Source organism: Carettochelys insculpta, chromosome 19, assembly GCF_033958435.1.
Source record: "Carettochelys insculpta isolate YL-2023 chromosome 19, ASM3395843v1, whole genome shotgun sequence".
In the NCBI taxonomy this organism is placed as follows: Eukaryota; Metazoa; Chordata; order Testudines; family Carettochelyidae; genus Carettochelys; species Carettochelys insculpta.
In genome coordinates, this window is record NC_134155.1 from 20,395,276 (window position 1) to 20,401,679 (window position 6,404).

Sequence of the window (6,404 nt, forward strand, 5' to 3'; positions counted from 1 at the left end):
TAATTTCAAAATTGCCCCAGCAGCTGAGTGAGACCATGCTCTGAATCTACACTGTAAAGGAACGCCACACTTTATGTCCAGCTAGGTGCAATAGAGACATTTTCTGTCATTATGCTTTGTTAAAGACTTTCCACCACCTCTGCAGCCAATAGATTTTGGGTGAGACACAAAATAACGTGGAGGAACAGAGGAAGCTGCCAGCGCTGACTGAGAAGTGGAAGTGAGTCAGTGCAATGTCTCTGCAAACAGCGCAAGGTTTCTGCGGGATAATGTAGACCTGATAAATGTGATACCTAATTGCATCATTTCCTCCCTTGTCAATATAATACATAAGGCAGGGGTCAGCAGCCAAATAGCAAGAAGAGCCTTTTTTTCCAAATTCGGGAAAAAACAATAATTCAAGAGCTGCAATGCATATGAATAAGACTTAATGAGCAACCCAATCAAAACACAAATACAGTAGCATCTCCCACAATGCACTGCACATATTGAAGGGGGAGTTATCCAACATTTGGAGATCACATATAATTTACTGTTTAGATACGAGTTGTTCATTGTTTTGTCTTTTAGATGTTCACTGTTTATTGAAAATAATCAAGAGGTTTTTTGTTTTGTTTTGTTTTGTTTGTTTACTTTGCAATTATAGCATCACAAACTACAAAGAAGTCCTTAAGGAGATGCATGCAGCTCCAGAGATGCAGGTTGCAAACCGCTGGTGTAGGGGAACTTAAGGATAACAAACTTTGTCAGGCTGTACACCCAAGTATAGAGTAGTGCAGGACTGTTCCCTGAAAAATATTTCAAAGTCAAATTTCATATTCTCAGTGTAATTAGCCAGAGAAATATAGAAAAAAAATCATCCAGCCAAAGTTCAGCCCTTGTGTACTCTAGAGATAACCACAGATTTTGGCCACAATGCTGCACCATAGAAAATCCTTTGTGCAGAGAGAGTAAAATGCTGACAGTTAGAATTGAGCCAGTAAAGCTTGGCCTGGTTTCAAGCACTGTACATAGTAGCTTTACCTGGCTACACAAGGGGTTTTGTACTACAGGCAGCAACACCACCCACTGGTCTCCCACAGGGCGGAAACTGAAGCAAAGGCACCATGTAAACAATACCTTAGTTCCACCTAGTTTCCCTAGAGCAACTCCATTCAGCAGGAGAAATTACAAGTTGCTGACAATAGGGCAACCACTTGGGGATTGTGTAAGTGCCAATAAATTTAACGAGCATCTTCTCATTTCTTGGGGCAATCCATTGAATGGGAATGGAGCATTTAGTGGCTAATTTTTCAAGCCTGATGCTTTCACACTGTTTTCTAAATAACATGTATTTAGCGCTAAGATGATTTAAGCAGCTGATCCAACCTGAGCCCCTGGCAAAGAGGGTGATATTTAGCACAGTGATGGCAGTTTAAACTCCCAGATGGCTCCCCCAGAGGTGAAGATTATTCTGTTATCACATGCATAAAAATTCCTGGAAATGAAAAAACATGTATGGTAAGTTCATTAGCAAAGGAGAGAGAGAAATTAACGAAGAACAGCATCATGGAGAGAACATCAACTAATCTAGTTTCTGCCAAATTCCTGCCTTTCCCATCAGTTCGTTGATTTTGTTCATAGGAGCAAGATCATCACAGACCTGATCCTGGAAACATGCACCTGTTTTAGCCTGAATAAAAGGGACTATACCTACTGAGGCCAATGAAGTCAAGCATGTGCATAAGTCTTTGCAGACTGGGGCCCATAGCAAAAACGTTATAACTAGCCAACAACTCTTCATGCCAACCTGTAACCAGTCATTTCAACTCTTACTGGAGACAAGCCAAATATAATAGGTTCATACACAAGATTCTCCAGGATAAGAGCCCAATCCAATTTAATCACACGCATGGAAGAAGTTCCTGAAGTTGTAGTGTCCAACACATTAGCCACATGTGGCTACTTGGCCTGGTGAGTGTGGCAAGTTGGCTTGAACAATAAATATATTCTCAGAATAACGTGGCTACTTCACTATAGCAGCTACTGCTTCAGAACTGGTTGCACACCATGACTCTACTGCAAGTTCTACTTAGGCCAGTGATTTGAGGTGGGGGGGAACAATCAAGTATCTCCTAAGTACTGCAGGAGGCATTGCTGGTTGGCTATTCAGCAGGGAGCAAGTCTCACCCATAAGTAGCATCCTTCTGCCTAACTCCTTTTGAACTACATCACGCAGTATACTCTTCATTTCCCGTACAGTTAAACAGCTGCCACATTCCCCATTTGAGATGGCCACATTGCAGAGGCAAGAGAAGTGATGTCTGTTCACAATCTGTCACGGAGTGTAGAAAGCTGCTGTATAAATTTAAGTGATACCTATCTATGTACTGGAAACACGCACAGTGTGAATTCTTTTCCTCCCTGGCATCAGTTGCTCCAATTATACTTTCAAGAAAAGACATAGAAGCAAATGAGATAGAGGGTTCAGTTTACTGTTCATATTCACAGAAGTAGCCTTAGTAACCTCACTCTGATTTCTTGAGTCAGGATTTGACCCCACATTAATAATATTCTGATCAGCCACCCATAAAGAACTAGTCTTCTACAGATAGAGAGCATGTGTTTAAATATATATCAGTCAGTACTGCACACATTAATATTCCTTAGCTGTAAAATGGGTTAGCCCTGATTGCTCTTGGATTGGAAGAGAAATGTTTTCATTTGCTTAAAGAACACTGAGCTGAGACTAAGGACATGTCTTCACTATCCTGCCAGATCGACAGGCAGCAATCGATCTAGCAGAGGTTGATTTATTGCATCTATTAGAGACCTAACAAGTCAACCGCTGAGCGCTTTCCTGTCAACCCTGTTACTCCACCTGAATGCGAAGTGTAGGTAGAGTTGACAAGACAGCATCATCTGCCAAGCTACTGCAGTGACAATAACATGGTAAGTAGATCTCTGTACATCAACTTCAGCTACGTTATTCACTTAGCTGAAGATGCTTAACTTAGATCGATGGCCCATGGTAGTGAGGACTATGCCTAAATCTGTATGAGATTTGGCTTCAAATACCCCAACATTAATGACAAGAGATGTGAAAAACAACAACAAGCCCTGTGGCACCTTATAGACTAACAGATATTTTGGAGCATTAGCTTTCATGGGTAAAGTCCTGCTTTGTCAGACGTAACCTTTCCCACCTACGCCCAGCCTGTCAGGAGGAGGCAGACAGCATCCAAAAATCTGCACTCTCAGCCTGCAGAGGAGATGAGAAGGGGGCCGCACAGCAGCCTATAAACCACACACACTGTGCATTACCACAGCAATAATAACCACTCACCTCGCAGCCAGGAAATCACATACACACAGACAGGTCCCACAAGCCCTTCAGATAACAGGGAAATTTGGGACAAGGTTGACAGGGAGACATGTCTCCTAGTACACCACATTCTGAGAGCACCACGGCGTGTCTGGGTCCAGCAAGCAGTGAATGGAGTGAAACCTGGATGGATCCTCCTCAATGGAGAAAGTTCCCTTCAGGTGGATGGAACTCCTCTGATTTTCATACATGCCATAGCTCAACGTCACCTGTTTGTGAATCTCCATCTTGGGTACTTGATGCAGGTTCTCCAGGTGGGAGTGGAGCAGATTACTCTGGATCAGCTTCACTCCTAGCATGGACTCTATGATGTATCCGATGGTGCAGTCATCAGGCAGGTGAACCTTCTTGGCAGTGCTCATGAAGTGTCCCCCACTCATCAGGGGCTCATCTTCAGTGCCAACCCATGACTAATAGAGAAACCTACTCCCACAGTGCAAACCAGAAGTGAACAGGAGGCATCTTGATCTCACTGATCCTCTCTGTGGCTTGAATGGGTCAGTCCAGACTAGGTTGTGAAGAGATGTGAAGGCTCTGGTGAGAAGGGAGTCTGGCAGTAATGAAGTGGGAGAAAGAGAAGCACAGGTGATGACACAAGACTTCAGCCTCCTGGCCTCTGTTTCCACAATGGTGAAAGGGTTTGTGAAGGACTGATATTGAAGCGCATGGAAAGCTAGCTTATGACTGGTCTACATAGCTGCTCAGTATAAGGGGCAAATGAGAATTCACATTACATGCCTGCAGAGAGCTCAGAGACCCAGGGAATAAGGAGACAGGCTCCCCAGAGTGGCTGGGCTGGGGAATGGATGTACCTTTTGCTCTGCCCCCAATGCATCCAACCAGAGCAGGGGAGCCAACTGGAAGGTGCCACAATTTACCCACTGATATAAGCTAGTAACAAACAACTATCTCACCAGAGTGAAAAAAGAGCAGTGTTGTTATGTATTTGTATTACAGTAGTGTCCAGAGACCTCAGTAGAGGTTGGAGTGATGCCATGGAGTGCAGGGGTCACCAGGCCCTGCACCCCACCTGCAGTCAGATGTGACTCTCATTCACAAGGTAGAACAAAAGGTTTATTAGTCAACAGGGACACACCATAGAACAGACTTGTCAGCACAGAAACCAGAAGCTGTCACTACAAACCATCTTGGGGGGAGGGGGGTCCCCGAGCTGGGGCCCTGGCCCTCCTTTCTTCCTCTCAAGTCAGCAAATTCTGCCCTCAGTCAGCTTTCCAGTCCCAATTCAAACCAGCCAGACCTCCCCCACCCTTTATCCTGTTTCTGGGGGAAGAAAGGTATCACCTGATTGCCTAGGTTACAAAGGGTATGGAGGCCCATTGCATATGTGCAAGAAGTCATCACACTGAAATTTCCCACTCACTATGCATTGATGCTGTGCCCAGAGAAACTGAGGCACGCACCTGGCTTTGTCACAGGACAGTAGGAAACACATGTTACCTAACCAGGGGAAATAAATCCTAACAAACCCACTTTGTTATAAGCTGCAACGTACTAGACGCTGTCAGCAAACACAGTAAATGACAGTGTAAACATCTAACAAACAAAACATAGGGATGAAGTGACTTGCCCAAGTTCTCAAAGACAGTTATTGGCAGAGGCAAGACTAGAAGCTAAGTCTCCTGATTCCCAGTCTGGTGCTTTACCCACTAGTTCATACTGCCTCACAGGATAGTGAGGCTTATGAAACATACCATGCAGAGGGCTGTAAGTGAAGGCACAATATTTAGCTTGCAGTTTTCAGTGCAAGATGCCAGTGCATAGTCACACAGAGCAGCAACTACACCAACAGGAATTTCAGATCTGGACTCTCTCCACCTTTCTCCAGCACTTGCATCATATTGCAGGATATCATTACAGATGGCAAAATGGAAAAGTCTTAGGGCTAGGTTCTATAATACTCCAGCTGGCATCCATGCTACAAAAGCCCCCCTCCTCTCTAAAATGCCAGGCTCATGCAGCACGTATGGAGGATGGAGATGTTATTAAACCAGGCCCAAGAGCAAAGAAAAAAATTAAAATTACTCCATAGTTAAGGTGTAAATATAATACAGGAAAGGTGGCTAATCCATCCATCATATAATCATCCCACAACCATAATTAGCACTGCCCCTGTAATGAGATGTACCAGTTCTCAAATATATTCCTCTTCATTTTGTGTCTAATCAGAGTACCAAATTGGAACAAGCATCTAAGTAAACACATTATCAAAGTGCAAACAATTGTGTGAGTAACCCACAAACCTTCTGGGTGTGTTGTACTGTCCCATCTACCTAGACCACTTACAGAGAGAATAATGAGCCTGCTCTAGAACCTTAACTACCAGCCAGCTGGCTTTTGGCTCATGAGGTCAAGGCTCACGTACTAGCTCCAGATGTCCAAGGTTTGATTCTGCCTGTCAGTGTTACACATGCACTGACCCTTTAGGATAGAAGTGTATTCCCCTTTTATACCTAGGAGACTCTTGGATAAAAACTGAGGGTCTGATTTTCAAAAATACTGAGCACTTCTCATTCTCACCAAAGTCAGTAGGTGCTCACTACCACTGAACAGACTCTAAATGACTTACCCAGGGCCATGCAGCAAGTTGGCGTAGTTTGAACCACAGTCACAAATAGGGCTCCGGAGCCCTGAAACCGCATAACTGCTGCATTTGCTGTCACTTCAAATTATTCGCAGCCTGACGTCAGCAATTGCTTCTCAATGAAATATTTTAAAACCACAGGACTAAATATAACCACTCTCTATGTCTGCTTCTCTGCATCTACAGGTCCCTGTGGCATCTCAACCTTCTTCATAATTAAAGACTTAAACAGTTCTAAAATAAAAATTCTTTCCCTTTGAGCATCAAAGATCTCTCACAACCTTCCCCCTGCCCTGTTGCCTGCAAGCTGCCAATTTGCTACTTGCGTGTGTCCGGCTACACATTCACAGAAACACTTCATCTTAATAGACCACCTTCTTCTAAGCAGATTGCTGTTCCTTTCAGCTCACCAGGACCTACTGCTTCAGAACAGGGCCA

At 44.0% G+C, this 6,404-nt stretch overlaps 1 pseudogene; it reads right to left on the reverse strand.

The window, feature by feature from the left end:
* Positions 1-3,420: 3,420 nt before the first annotated feature.
* LOC142023312 (beta-1,3-N-acetylglucosaminyltransferase lunatic fringe pseudogene) lies at positions 3,421-4,817 on the reverse strand (annotated as a pseudogene).
* Between the last annotated feature and the right edge of the window lie 1,587 nt (positions 4,818-6,404).